The sequence below is a fragment of the Zea mays genome, chromosome 4 (assembly GCF_902167145.1).
Source record: "Zea mays cultivar B73 chromosome 4, Zm-B73-REFERENCE-NAM-5.0, whole genome shotgun sequence".
Lineage (NCBI taxonomy): Eukaryota > Viridiplantae > Streptophyta > Magnoliopsida > Poales > Poaceae > Zea > Zea mays.
In genome coordinates, this window is record NC_050099.1 from 182,557,871 (window position 1) to 182,572,268 (window position 14,398).

Here is a 14,398-nt window from a genome sequence, read left to right on the forward strand (position 1 = left end):
AGTTTCAAAGACGTTGTGATATTGGTTTTTTATTGGGTTATTCATTAAAGTCCAAAGCATATCGAGTATTCAATCATGCCACTGGCATGGTAGAAGAAACATATGATGTGGAATTTGATGAGACTAATGGCTCCCAAGGAGCACTTGAAAATCTTGATGATGTAGGTGATGAGCCACTTAGGGAAGCAATGAAGAACATGCCAATTGGAGCTATCAAACCAAAAGAAGATGAAGAAGTGGTGCAAAACGTTGACAGGCCTTCTTCATCAAATGTACCACAAGATGATGAAAAAGATGAGAGGCATGCAAATGAAGATACATTTGTCTCTCATGAACAAGCAAGGGTACAAGCCGAAGATGTTGATGCTCCAGGATCTTCTTCCCAAGTGGTTGACAGGAGAAACTCATGACTACTTCAAGCTCATCCTCAAAACCAAATCATTGGGAGTCCTTCACAAGGGGTTATTACTCTATCACATAGACATGCTTCTTTTATTGAACATCACTCCTTTGTTTCTTGTGTTGAGCCTACATGTATAGATGAGGCGCTACATGATCCGGACGGGGTGAACGCCATGCGTGAAGAACTTAACAACTTCACCCGTAACCAAGTTTGGACCCTGGAGAAGCCCCCACAAGATGCAAGAATCATTGGAACAAAGTGGGTGTTCAGAAACAAACAAGATGATCAAGGCGTGATTGTAAGGAACAAGGCAAGACTTGTTGCAAAGGGATTCTGTCAAGTTGAAGGCTTAGATTTTGGAGAGACCTTTGCACCGGTTGCTCGACTGGAAGCCATCTGTATCCTACTTGCATATGCATCATGCTATGATATAAAACTTTATCAAATGGATGTAAAAAGTGCATTTTTAAATGGCTTCATAAATGACTTGTATATGTTGAGCAACCACCTGGATTTGAAGACCCTAGATATCCTAACCATGCTTACAGGTTGTCCAAGGCGCTATATGGGCTAAAGCAAGCTCCAAGGGCTTGGTATGAGCGTCTTCGCGACTTCCTCATCGAAAAGGGCTTCAAGATCGGGACCGTCGACACAACTCTATTCACAAAGAAACATAACGGTGATATTTTCATTTGTCAAATATATGTTGATGACATAATCTTTGGCTCGACAAATGACTATCATTGCAAGGAATTTGGTGAGTTGATGTCAAAGGAGTTCGAGATGTCAATGATTGGTGAGCTGACGTACTTCCTCGGCTTTCAAGTCAAGCAAATGAAAGATGATAACTTTCTCTCACAAGAGAAGTATACCAAAGACTTGTTGAAAAGGTTCAACATGGAGAAGTGCAAACCAATCAAGACACCTATGCCAACAAATGGACATCTCGACTTAGATGAGGGAGGTAACCCGGTTAATCAAACTCTCTACCGTTCTATGATTGGTAGCTTATTGTACCTTACCGCATCTAGGCCCGATATCATGTTTAGTGCCTGCATGTGTGCTAGATTTCAATCTAATCCTAAGAAAGCTCATCTTCGCGTTGTTAAAAGAATTCTTAGGTATCTCAGGCACACCACAAGCATTGGTTTGTGGTATCCCAAAGGAGCTACTTTTGATTTAATTGGCTATTCCGATTCGGATTATGCCGGTTGCAAAATTGATAGGAAAAGCACTTCTAGGGGATGCCATCTGCTTGGTAGATCACTAGTATCATGGACATCCAAAAAGCAAAAATAGTGTTGCCTTGTCAACCGCTGAAGCGGAATACATTGTCGTGGGTGCTTGTTGCACACAAATTTTATATATGAAACAAACTCTTCTAGACTATGGCGTAGTTCTAGAAAAGGTACCTTTGTTGTGTGACAATGAGAGTGCTGTTAAAATTGCTAATAATCCTGTACAACACTCTCGCACTAAGCACATTGATATCCGTCATCACTTCCTTAGAGATCATGTTGCTAAAGGAGACATCCTTTTAGGAGTGAGGTCGGAAGATCAATTAGCGGATAGTTTCACTAAGCCACTTGATAAGACCCGCTTTTGCATGTTGAGGAATGAATTAAATATACATGATCTCAGAAATTTTATTTAAAATGTCAAATGGTGTTGTCAAGCTTGCATTGCATATTTAAATTTCTTGTATTGCATCTAGGGCTTGTCTAACCTAGTTGAGATAACCGCCAACAAAGCGAGTGAAAAAGCTTAACTCGGATCAAACTTGACAAGTCTTAGTTTTAAGCTTTTAGCACTTAAATTCTTACTTTTTATGCAATTGTTGGTTCTTGAAATATGCATGAGGTACTGCACTTAGGGGGAGTATTCAAAACTCAAATCACTCATGAAAACCCCTAGTGCAAGGCCAAAATGCAAATTTCACCATTTGCCTATTTTCTCTAAAAATTATCTAGCCTATGGCAAAATATTTTGAAAATTATGAGAAAATATATGAGGGTGCCAATACCTGTCCCAACAAGTGTTATTTTGTGTGATTATAAGTTGGGATTTGGTTTGGTTGAAAACTAGATAGAAAAATTCAAAAATTCCAAATTTTCCCTCTGTCTGGGCTCACCGGACAGTCCGGTGTGCACCGGACACTGCACTGTGCACTGTCCGGTGCACCGGCCGCGCGCGCGCAAGAACTCCCTTTCCTGTGCGTTGTCCGGTGGTTCACCAGACAGCTACTGTGCGGTGTCTGATGTGCACCGGACAGGCACAGTAGACTGTCCGGTGCGCCCATATCGCGTTTTACAAAAAGGCCTCCAGCCCGCGTGTCGGTGTTTTGGGTCCGACCGCACACCCGGGGTTGCCCCTCAAGGTGCTTTTAGGAGTAGGACGGTGTCGACGACTGTAGCAAAATGGTTCGTGCGAGTTGCACGAGGGACAGTGGACAATGTTTACAGGTTCGGGCCGCTTAGAGACGTGTAACACCCTACGTACTGGTGAGTATGCTGGGTAAATGAGGTTACACGAGAGCTCTCTGAATTGAGAATGCAGAGAGTTGAAGTGGGTGGCTAAGTAATAGGGTCGATCGTTCTGAAGGGGTGCCCCCTAGGCCTTATATACTCGACTGTGGGGCAATACACATGGATATGATAACAATGTGTAGCTAAAAGATAGTGAACTGTTTGAGTCTATCTCCCTGTAGTTCTGCCGACCTATCCTTGCATGGCTCCGTTGCATGGGGGCTCCAGCGCGGGAAAGTCGGATCTCTGTTGTGGTCGCTCGCTCAACATTGTGGGCCGTCCGGGTTTGCACCAATCCGGCCTCGTGTCAACCTGCTTTGCTGATTGTTCCTCCCCAGGCCCACGAAAGAATGACCTTACGATTTATTGGGCCCTTGGGCCTTTCGTGAGGTCTTTTACTCTTTTAGTGGACCCGGGGGATATCTGTCCCCCACAAGCCCCCGATCTTTGGGTTAATTTAGAGGTAATCAGCCCAAAGATCCCAGGTCCAGTTTGCAGGCGATTTGAAGAGAACGACTTCTTACTGTCTCCTCCTGCTTTGATCACTCGTAAACCGAAGCTTTGTTTCGTGCTTGTGCCTTAGAGGTTGGCATTTCGTTTTGTAGGACCCTGAACTTCATTGGGTGCACCGGAGGTGCACCCAATGGGTGTAGCCCCCGAGCTTCGAGTAGATTTTAGAAAATAATCTACTCGAAGGTCTTCACCCAGAAATTATTTCCATTTTTACTCCTGCGTTTTGGTTGAGGGCCAGCCTTGTCTCTAATCTTGTCCCATGCCTTAGAAGTCGGCACTATCTTGGCTTGGAATGATGATCCATGGGGTGCACCGAAGGTGCACCCAATGGGTGTAGCCCCCGACCTTCAATTTGATTTTTGAGGATAATCCATTCGAAGGTCTTCCTTTTGTGTCTATTTGCTGAAGATTATCCTTTCTGCTTGTAAAAATCTGCGTGATGCCATCCGCATTATGCTTTGGAGGTCAGCATTATGTCATCAATATTATGCTTCAGAGGTCAGCATGTATTTTGTCTTTTGCAGCCGAGTTCGCAATCCATCCATATCTTGCTAGGTAGTGTAATTTATTTGCTCTGCGACTGATTGGACATTTGATGGGCGTTCTCTGTCTAGTCTTCACGTCGCTTCTGTCGGCCATATTTTGTACTTCACTGGCTATATTTGGCTTTCCTCTGATCCTTACTGATATCTCATTTTTGTCTTGAGGTATTCACTGCATGCCCTGCACAGATGTGACCGTTTTGAAAAATATACTGATAATTCCTGGGCGTCCCCCCCAATGGGTGTGGGCAAGGGACGGCTTGGTACGCTGAGTGTTTTAGCCGGCTGCTTCTGAGTAGTAATGTGATGTGACGGCGGGTGTAATCATATCCTCCGCGCTGTTGACTGGAGTCCCAATGGGTGCTGTGTTGCGTGAAACGGCGTCAGCCGCCTGACGTGTCTTCAGATGGGTTGAAGTGCTTATTGAATGCTTTGCGACTGTTCAGTGATCGCGGTTGGAGGTGAGCAGTTGCCTTCTCCTTCTATAAATAATGTCATTGTCTCTCCGGCTTTTCCACATCTCTTGATGTTCTCCGTTGCTTGCTTTTCTTCTCTCCCTTTCACTTCCACCATGGGCAAGAACAACAAGCGCAAGCGTGAGCCAACTCCTCCATCGGAGGATTTTGGTGACTCGGAGTACTCAGAGGAGGAGTTCTCCTCTGAGTCTGAGGGGTCTCCGGCTCCCATCCCCCTGCTCGCGGCAGAGGTCTGGACGTACATCCGGGCCGTCGAGCGCTCCGAGCTCGAGGGCTCGGATGAGTCAGAGTACTCCTCGGATGAGGAGGACTCGGACGGTGGCGGCGAGGACGAGGACGGCGACGACGACGACGACGACGAAGGCGGTGGCGGCGGTGACGGTGACGACAGCGACAGGGGCGGCAGCAGCGGCAGCAAGGACGGTGACGGCGGCGGCAGCAGGGGCGGCAACGGCGGTGGCGGCAGCAGCAGGGGCAGCAACAGGGCCAGTGGCTAGATGCCACTGGTCCTTTAGATGTTAGTATAGTATAGTTAGAATAATGTAGTACTATTTAGTAGTGTAGAGTAGTATAGTGTAGTGTAGTAGTAGTAGTAGTATAATGTAATGTAGCAGTAGTAGTAGTAGTAGGGAAGTATCAACTCATAACGAGTTGATTTGTAAGTATGATATCTTCCCTTTAATGAAGAAATGATGTTGGCTTCTCTGTGATGATTGTTCGTTGATATTCATAACTCAAAGTTTTTGAATCATTCCTCTTCCCGCCTTCTTCGTGAAGTTGATTCCTTTGGAATAGTAAGTGAATAACTCGGGTATCATATCGATGCTTTTAGAAGTAGCTACCGAGTGACTTGTAGATGATGTCATAGTTTTAGAGATAACTGCCGAGTAACTTGAAGACGACGTCGGAATTTTAGAGTTAACTGCCGAGCGACTTGAAGACAACGTCGGCGTTTTAGAGGTAACGCCGAGCGACTGAACACGATGTCGGAGTTTTAGAGTTAACTGCCGAGCGACTTGAGGGCGGCGTCAGCATTTTAGAGGTAATGTCGAGCGACTTAATACTATGTCGGAGTTTTAGAGTCAACTGCCGAGCGACTTGAGGGCGACGTCAGCATTTTAGAGGTAATGTCGAGCGACTTAATACTATGTCGGAGTTTTAGAGTCAACTGCCGAGCGACCTGAGGGCGACGTCAGCGTTTTAGGGGTAACGCCGAGCGACTTGAAGACAAGGTCGGCGTTTTAGAGGTAACGCCGAGCGACTGAACACGATGTCAGAGTTTTAGAGTCAACTGCCGAGCGACCTGAGGGCGACGTCAGCGTTTTAGGGGTAACGCCGAGCGACTTAAAGACGACGTCGGCGTTTTAGAGGTAACGTCGAGCGATAACGGGCTACGTTGGCCACTTTGAGGGTAATAGCTGAGTGATGATGTGGCGCACCGGTGTTTTAGAAATAACTGTCGGGTGATGACGTGGCACACCGGTGTTTTGGAAATAACCGCCGGGTGCTGACTGGGCGCTTTTTGAATCGGTATCTGGTTCGGGAATATCCCATAAGTGCTGCGCTTTTAGCCGCCTCTGCTTTCCGTGCCCTAGTTCTTGCTTTCTTGATTCCGAATCCTCTCCGCCATTCGCCTCCTACTCTGCTCGCCGGTAGAATCGAGATGGCGCCCAAGAGGAAGGCCTCGGGTTCGTCTGCCGTGGTGATTCCTCCAATCGACCCCAACAGCCAGTTGCCTTTTGCAGGTAACCACATGTCCGTCATCTCTGAGCCCAAACTCCTCCACCTCGTGTCCATCGGGGTTCTTCCTCCGAGGGAACTCTGCTCTTGGCGGATTTGCCATGGGGTTACTGTCCCAACTGAGGATACCCATGAGTCCGTGATTTATGCTCCTTTCCTTCTCCGCGGCCTTGGCCTTCCCATTTCTCCTTTTTTCCGCGGCCTCCTTGATTTCTACCATCTTAACTTGACCCATCTGAATCCCAATTCTATCCTGCAAATCTCCATTTTCGTTCATTTATGCGAAGCCTTTCTTGGCGTGCTGCCACATTTCGGGTTGTGGAAGTACTTGTATCACTGTCGCCCTGGGATGGCCGGAGGACAACATCAGTTTGTTGGGGGTGCTAGCTTGGAGATGCGCCGCGGGAGGAAGACTGAGTATCTCGAAATCTCTCTCAAAGACAGTATCAAGGGATGGCGCTTGGAGTGGTTCATAGTTGAGAATTATGGAAACTCTCTCCCCCCTCGGTCGGGAAGACAGCCGGATGTTCGCACCCCAAGCTGGACCGAGTCTCCAACAGATCAGGAGGTAGCTGAGGCAGGTGCTTTGCTGGCTGAAGTTGGTTTGCTGAAAGAGAGGGGTCTGACTGCTGAAGCTGTGGTCACTGATTTTGTCTTCAAGAATATTCAGCCGTTGAAAGACAGGGCATACCCGGCTTATCTGTATCGAGGCCTGGCCGACTCAACTCGGGTTACTAACAGAAGAATTCCCTCTATGGACTTGGTGAGCCGACTTGAGATGATCCTTAGAGGTAAAGTGTCAAATGTTGGTGCCCCAGTGGCGTTCTCAGCCTGGAACTTGCCTCCTCCCAAAGCCTTCACTCTTTTTGTGTCGAATCCTCCTGTTACTGATGGCAGTTTGGGCCTTAGAGTGCGGCCCTCTGCTGAAGAAGTTAGTGCCTTGGTTGCCTCGTTCGGGGAGATTCCTGATGATGAATGGCAGGTCCATTTTGAGGTGCCCCTGAACCCTAGTGATGCAGAGATAAGCGTTATGCTTGATTTGCTGGCTGAGGACTCTTCTGACGCTGCTCCTGCTGGGGCATTGGTAGTGGCGCCCCTCCCAGAGGCTGATACAACTTTGGATACTCAGAAGCCTGCCAGTACTCGCCCGAGGCGCCCTTGCCGAGCCAATCAACCTGACCCTTCTGCTGATGAGCAGAAAAAGAAAAAGAGACGCCTCCGGCGAGTATCCAGTTTGGATCGGGACGTTGGTACCTCGGTTCCTACTGCTGAAGAAGTGCCTGTGACTGAATTTACTGACGCTGACCCCAATGGGTGTACCCAATCTGTTGCTGATCCCAATGGGTGTGCTGCCTGTGTTGCCAATGTGGACGACGAGGAGGAAGAGGATGAAGTTCCTTTGACTCGGAAAAACAGTCGGCAGTTCATCGCTAGCGGTGAAAGTAGTGGAGTTCCTTCTCCTGCTTTGTCTGCTCTCATTGGTCTGCAAGAACTGTCCCTGGCCAACTTTGATCAGACTCTTGAGGATATGGTTCCAGAGGATTTGTTATCGGAGCCAGTGGATGATGGTGTGATGGAGGTTTGTGCTGATGTGCTTGATGCTGGGTTGAGGTCATCCCGTGCCTCGTCGACCTTAGAGCGCGATCTCGAGGGTCGGGAGACTGACTTGGATCGTCCTGGTCCCATGGAAGTAACAGCTGGCCCATCAGCCTCAGAAGTGGCTACCGCAGAGGACTTGGACCCCCAGGGTGGTGTTGACACATGCCCAGCCCCCGAGGATGTCGCCGGGGATGACTTGGTTCGGGTGGGAAGTGTAAGCCACTACCCAGCCCCCGAGGGTGCTGTCGGGGATGATCCGGCTCAAGTGGGCAGTGCAAACTATGACCCAGCCCCCGAGGGTGTCCGAGCGGGGTCTCCCTCCTATACTTCCATGGACGTTCATGCGGGATCGCCTCCACACTCCGGCTGTATGGTGGTAGCCCAAGCCCTGGACCAGGGAGTCGCTTTAGAGGGTAGCGTCCCCGCTGACCGAGTGTTGGGCTCTGTTGATGGCACCGAGTTGATTCCTGCTGGTTCGTTGCAAGCTGCTTTGGGTGGTGGCCTTGCGCCCGGTTATCAATTGATCTCTCCTGATTTGGGGATCCCTTCGTTCTTTTCCAACCTCCAGGCACTGTGATGTATTTTAGCTTGGTTTTATATTGCATGGACTGCTGTCATTACCCTCATCTGTTCTCCTCATCAGGCTTTGGTTGATCACAGAACATCCAGCGGTGGAGTCCACCACCTGATCTATCCTTGGGAGCCCGAAGGGATCCTTCGGACAGTGTTTGTTGAGATCAGTATAGTCGACGCACATGCGCCAATCCACTTTATTCTTTTTGAGTACAAGAACAGGGTTGGCTAACCACTCGGGATGTAACACTTCTCTAATGAATCCAGCCGCGACCAAGCGGGCTAACTCGACGCGAATGGCCTCTCTCTTGTCGGGCGTGAAACGACGTAGTTTTTGCCGGATCGGCCTCGCCTGGGGATAGACCTTCAGTTTGTGCTCGGCCAGTTCTCTTGGGACTCCCGGCATATCCGCAGGTTGCCACGCGAATACGTCTCGGTTATCTTGCAGAAACTGGACGAGCGCGCTTTCCTATTTGTCGTCCAGGCTGGAGCTGATGATGGCAGTCTTGTGTTCATCAGCGAACCCCAGGTTGATCCTTTTAGTTTCTTCAGTCGGCCGCATAGAGGTCACGGCCTGAGCTTCGTTTGCCGGTACTGCAAGGTCTTCCTCAGGCTTAGAGTTCGCCTGTGTTGAAGAAATCATCGACGGCTTGGTGGTGAGGGCTGCTTGGATGGCCACTCGGAAACACTCTGCGGCGCCTTGGAAGTCGGCGCGCGCAGTTATGATTCCTTGCGGTCCTGGCATCTTCAGTATCATGTACGTGTAATGCGGAATGGCCATGAATTTGGCCAATCCCGGCCTTCCGATGATGGCGTTGTACCCGCAGTCGAAGTTCGCCACTTCGAACCTCAGGAACTCGGTTCTGTAGTTCTCCGGAGTTCCGAAGGTGACAGGCATGTAGATGTGGCCCAGCGGGTATTCCCCTTCAGTCGGCACGATGCCGAAGAAGGGAGTGTCCGACTCATGGAGCTCTTTGAGGTGAACTCCCAAGCCTTGGAGTGTCCGGGGGAAGGTGACGTTGATGCTGCTCCCCCCGTCCACTAGCACCTTCTTCACCTTGCTCTCTCGGATCACCGGATCGACGAGGAGCGGGTATTTGCCGGGATGGTCGAAGTTGAGCCACTGATCCTCCCGAGTGAAAGTGATCGGGTGCTCCGACCACCGGTATGGGGCGGGAGGACCGGTGGTCGCCACCAGTATCTGGCGGTCGTTAAGCTTTTGTTGTCTTTTGTTCTCCTGCGACCCGTGTCCGCCGAAGATGACGTTGACCTCCCTGTCCACGCGCGGGAAAGCTCCTCCTCCTCCCTCCTCCTACTGATGGGGTGGCCGTGGTTCATCTGGTCCTCCCCTCGGCGGAGGAGGAGGTAGAGGTTGGAAGGGTCGGCCGTGCCCGACGGAGTGCTTGAAGTCCCGGCAGTTACGAAGAGTGTGGCGCATGTCCTTGTGGTACGGGCACTGGGCGTCGAGGATGTCGTCCAGCATGCGCTCGCCTCCGCGAGGTCCTCCTCGGGCGCGAGAGGCAGGTGGTCCGGCGGCGTGCACTTCTTCGCGAGGCCTCTTCTCCCAGCGTTTGTCGGGTTGCTGGTTCGCGTCGCGTCGTGGTGCTGCTGGTGCGGGCTTTGCTCCTCTGATGAGGTCCTGGGCCCGCTCGTCGGCGGTGATGTAGAGGTCGGCTTCCTGGAACAGCTCCTCGGAGGTAGTCGGCGCCTTCTGTAATATGGCTCGGACGAAAGCCGAGTCGTTGGATCCTCTGTAGAAGTCCTCGATCACGGCCGCCTCCGTGACCTCGGGGATACGATTTCTCATGGTCTGAAACCTTTTGAGGTACGACCGGAGAGTTTCGTCCCCCCGACGCTTGATGGATTTGAGATCCCACGGTTGCGCCGGTTTGTCGGAGAGGGACTGGAAATTGGCGGTGAAGCGTCGACTGAAGTCGCTCCAGTCGTCGATGCAGTGTCGGGGTAGATGTCGCAGCCATTGCAGCGCGTCTTGCCCGAGGACAATAGGTAAGTACGCGGTCATCACGTCCTCGGACGCCTCGGCAGCCCGAGCAGCGGTGGTGTAGACGGCCAGCCAGCCCCCTGGATCCTGCTTAGGCTCATATTTGTCGACATTGGATACCTTGAAGTTAGGAGGCCATTGGATGGCTTTAAGGCGCGGAGTAAGAGCAGACACTCCACACGTGTCCTCCTGTCGTCGGGGATGATGTCTGTCCCGGGGAGGGGAGTAGTCGTTGTGGTTCCTCGACCGACCCCGGGTAGTACCGCCAGTTGAGGCCGTTGCCGATTCAGTTCTGGTTGCCTGGCTCCGAGCTGGGATGCCATGATCCCTGTCGTACTCCTCCCGGCGGCGGATCTCGTTCTCATGCCGTCGTTCACGCGAAGCATTGATGGAGCTTCGCGCGTCTCGACGACTGTTGATGGCGTGTCGTAGATCGTTCGGCGGGTGAGCAAGCGGTAGAAGATGGTTGGCCGCCTGGGTGAACAGTCGTCGGTAGCCCTCGGCGTTGGGAGTCCGAGGGAGTCCATCAGCTATCCGAGCTAGTACTCCTCCAACTTCGCTCGGCGTGTTCATAGCTCCGGCGAAGTCGGGGTTCAGGTTACGCCCGAAGAATGGATTCTCCCGGCGTTGCCTTGCATCTTGCTCGGCTTGTTCCTAAGCCCGGCGGCGATCACGTCGTCGGGAGTTCCTTCGTTCTCTGAAGACGCGTTCCTCCGGAGTTTCCCCTATCTCCGAGACCTCGTCTCGCGAGACAGGTTGCTCCGGATCCTGTTCTCCGGCCTCGTGATGTCGTCGAACGTTCTTGCGCCGGTTTCTCCGTCGGTGGGATTCTCGTTGAGGCGGCTCCTCTTCGGGTGCGGTCGGCTCGTCGTCGGAGACGGTAGGCGACTCCACTCTCCCGATGAAGAGGACGTCAGGATAGAATGGCGCTGCTGTCGTGACGACCTTCTTTCCGCTCTCCTTTGAGGGCGGAGGAACGGAAAGAACAACTTGCTTCCCCTTGGTCTCCTTCTTCCTCGCGATCTGTGTCCATTCTTTTGTCGGGGAAGTAGACAGTGTTCTCTGGGTCAGCGGGCCCTTGGCCCCTGACTTTCCGGAGACGATCTTTTTCCGGAGAGCTGGAGGTTGCGCTTCTCCGACATTTTTGGAGCTTGTTGGAGGAGACTTCTTTTCCGGCGGATCCGCAATGCGGTGTAGAGTTCCCTCTTCATCTGCTACGGATGAGATTGTTCCGAAGCAGAATACGGATCCAGGACGGAGGGTGATCTTGCTGTGGAAGGTGACGGCCATTGAGCTAGCTTGGATCGTCGACACACCCCCTACCTGGCGCGCCAACTGTCGGTGTTTTGGGTCCGACCGCACACCCGGGGTTGCCCCTCAAGGTGTTTTTAGGAGTAGGACGGTGTCGACGACTGTAGCAAAATGGTTCGTGCTAGTTGCACGAGGGACAGTGGACAATGTTTACAGGTTCGGGCCGCTTAGAGACGCGTAACACCCTATGTCCTGGTGAGTATGCTGGGTAAATGAGGTTACAAGAGAGCTCTCTGAATTGAGAATGCAGAGAGTTGAAGTGGGTGGCTAAGTAATAGGGTCGATCGTTCTGAAGGGGTGCCCCCTAGGCCTTATATACTCGACCGTGGGGCAATACACGTGGATATGATAACAATGTGTAGCTAAAAGATAGTGAACTGTTTGAGTCTATCTCCCTGTAGTTTTGCCGACCTATCCTTGCATGGCTCCGTTGCATGGGGGCTCCAGCGCGGGAAAGTCGGATCTCTGTTGTGGTCGCTCGCTCGACATTGTGGGCCGTCCGGGTTTGCACCAATCCGGCCTCGTGTCAACCTGCTTTGCTGATTGTTCCTCCCTAGGCCCACGAAAGAATGACCTTACAATTTATTGGGCCCTTGGGCCTTTCGTGAGGTCTTTTACTCTTTTAGTGGACCCGGGGGATATCTGTCCCCCACACCGCGCCCGAGCCAGAGGCCTCACTGCTTCTCCTCTCTCTGGCTCTCTCTGCCCTCTCTAGCGGTTTGGCCCCTTCTCCGGCGATCTCTCTCGCCGGTGGTGATCACCCCTCACCGGCGACCACCGTGCTCCGGTGACCCAGTGCTCATCTCCTGCCCTCCTCTCGGTGAGCAGCCCTTTTCTCCCTCTGTCTTTCCTCCCTCTCTGTTCTGTTGTGCAGTGATCTCCAATCCACCCTTTGTGCCAAATCCAAATTCCTATCAAAGTCTGTGAATCCAAGTTGTTGTGAATATGTATAGTGCTCTATTGAATATCCCTGCAGGTTTCTAGCTCCCTTTGGGAGGGTTTCAATCCTCAAATGGCCATTTCTCGCAAACCCTAAATCCCCGCACATCACGTGTTCGGTGAAATGTCCAAACCAGCCAAAAATGCTCTGATTGAACCCCAATTTTTCAGGCACCTTCACAACACCTCCAGTAACATATTTGCCAAATTTCACGCCAATCCGCTATACCAGGCTTCAATTTCACTCAATTCCCTGTTTCGAGCGATGGTTTCCGAGCCGAGTGCCCAAATTCCATTTTCTTCGCCTAAATTCAAACCAAGCACACACTTCACCCATATTCACCCATATAAACCTATTCGTGAAGTATCAGCTCAATTCCACGTCATTTCATACCTCAATTCGAATTCCAAACCTCCTACAGCACTATTTCTCGTTCAAACGTCGTTTTCACGTCGTTTGAACTCTCTCTCGTTTTTTGTGCCATATTTCTCTGTGTATGTATTTATTCACATTTCATATACTTATGACTATGTGACTAATACATGCTCACTTCTTCTGTCATTTCAGTGACCTTGCCTGCCCGTGAGCCGTCTCCTGTCCTGCCTAGATTTTCACCTCTCGTGTGAGCTTTCCAGGTAGACATCTCCTCTTGTGATATTCTATCGGCTATTATCAAATTGTGCTTAGCTTCTCTCTCTCATTTGCAGTCGTCAGGTTAGGATGCCGCGCACGAAGAATGTGTCGGCGCTAGGGGGAGGCGATGATGAGGATCCTCGTCGCCCCTTCAGGCAGGTCAAGGGAAAGACCGTGTACTTGGAGCAGCAGGAAGGCCGCAAGAAGCGGCGTATGGACAGAGCAGTCCGAGTAGCAGTAGCAGCAGCAGCCGCTGAGCAGGCCGAGCTAGGAGATCAGCCCTAGAGTCCTTCAGATCAGATTGCGTACCGAGATCGTCGCCTCGCCTCCCGGCCTCGCTCCTCCACTCCCACCACTTCTTCCACCCCACCACCCACTTTGCCTGCTCCCGTCACCCCTGTTGCGCCATCGACCACCTCCACTACACCAGCTTCCACTGCTCCTCCTCCCGCTCCTGCTTCCGCTCCTCCTATCCCATCTGCTCGCTTCCGGGAGCGCGATGAGACTGAGGTACGACCACTTGCTGCGGATCCTAGGTTATTTGATCTTCAGCGTGCTACAATGACACGGGTACGTCGATTCAGACACGTACCCATGGAGACCTGGCTACCGGCTTAGAGGGACCCTGCTGCAGTCGATCTCTTCAACACCAGGATTCAGGAGTCCTTCTTCAGGTCCCAGATGTCTGCACAGATTGCTCTGCGAGTGCACCGGCTTTTGGACCTTCACGCTTTTCTGCTAGCCGCCGGTGCTGACTCTGAGGTTCACCTCTCCTATCTGCCTGGACTTCTCACTCTTTTGACTACCAGCAGCAGATATGTTGAGGAATGGGTCTGATTTTTCTACGCTACTGTATGGATCGACCCTGATCACCACTGGATGAGATTCCGTTTTGAGCGAGAGGATGTCACTATTCATGCCAGCCAGATTCGCCAGCTATTTGGATTTCAAGAGTCATCGACTCGTCTTCATAGCTTATGCTATGGCACCTCTGACCCTCCTCGTCGCCCTCACGGCGGTGTTGCTCCTGGTACAGCTCACGTCACGGCTCTGTTCCAACCGCCCTTCTCAGATGGGTCGCGACGCTCTCCGACAGACTTCACCATAGCAGCAAAGTTTTTATATCAGCTTATGAGACGGA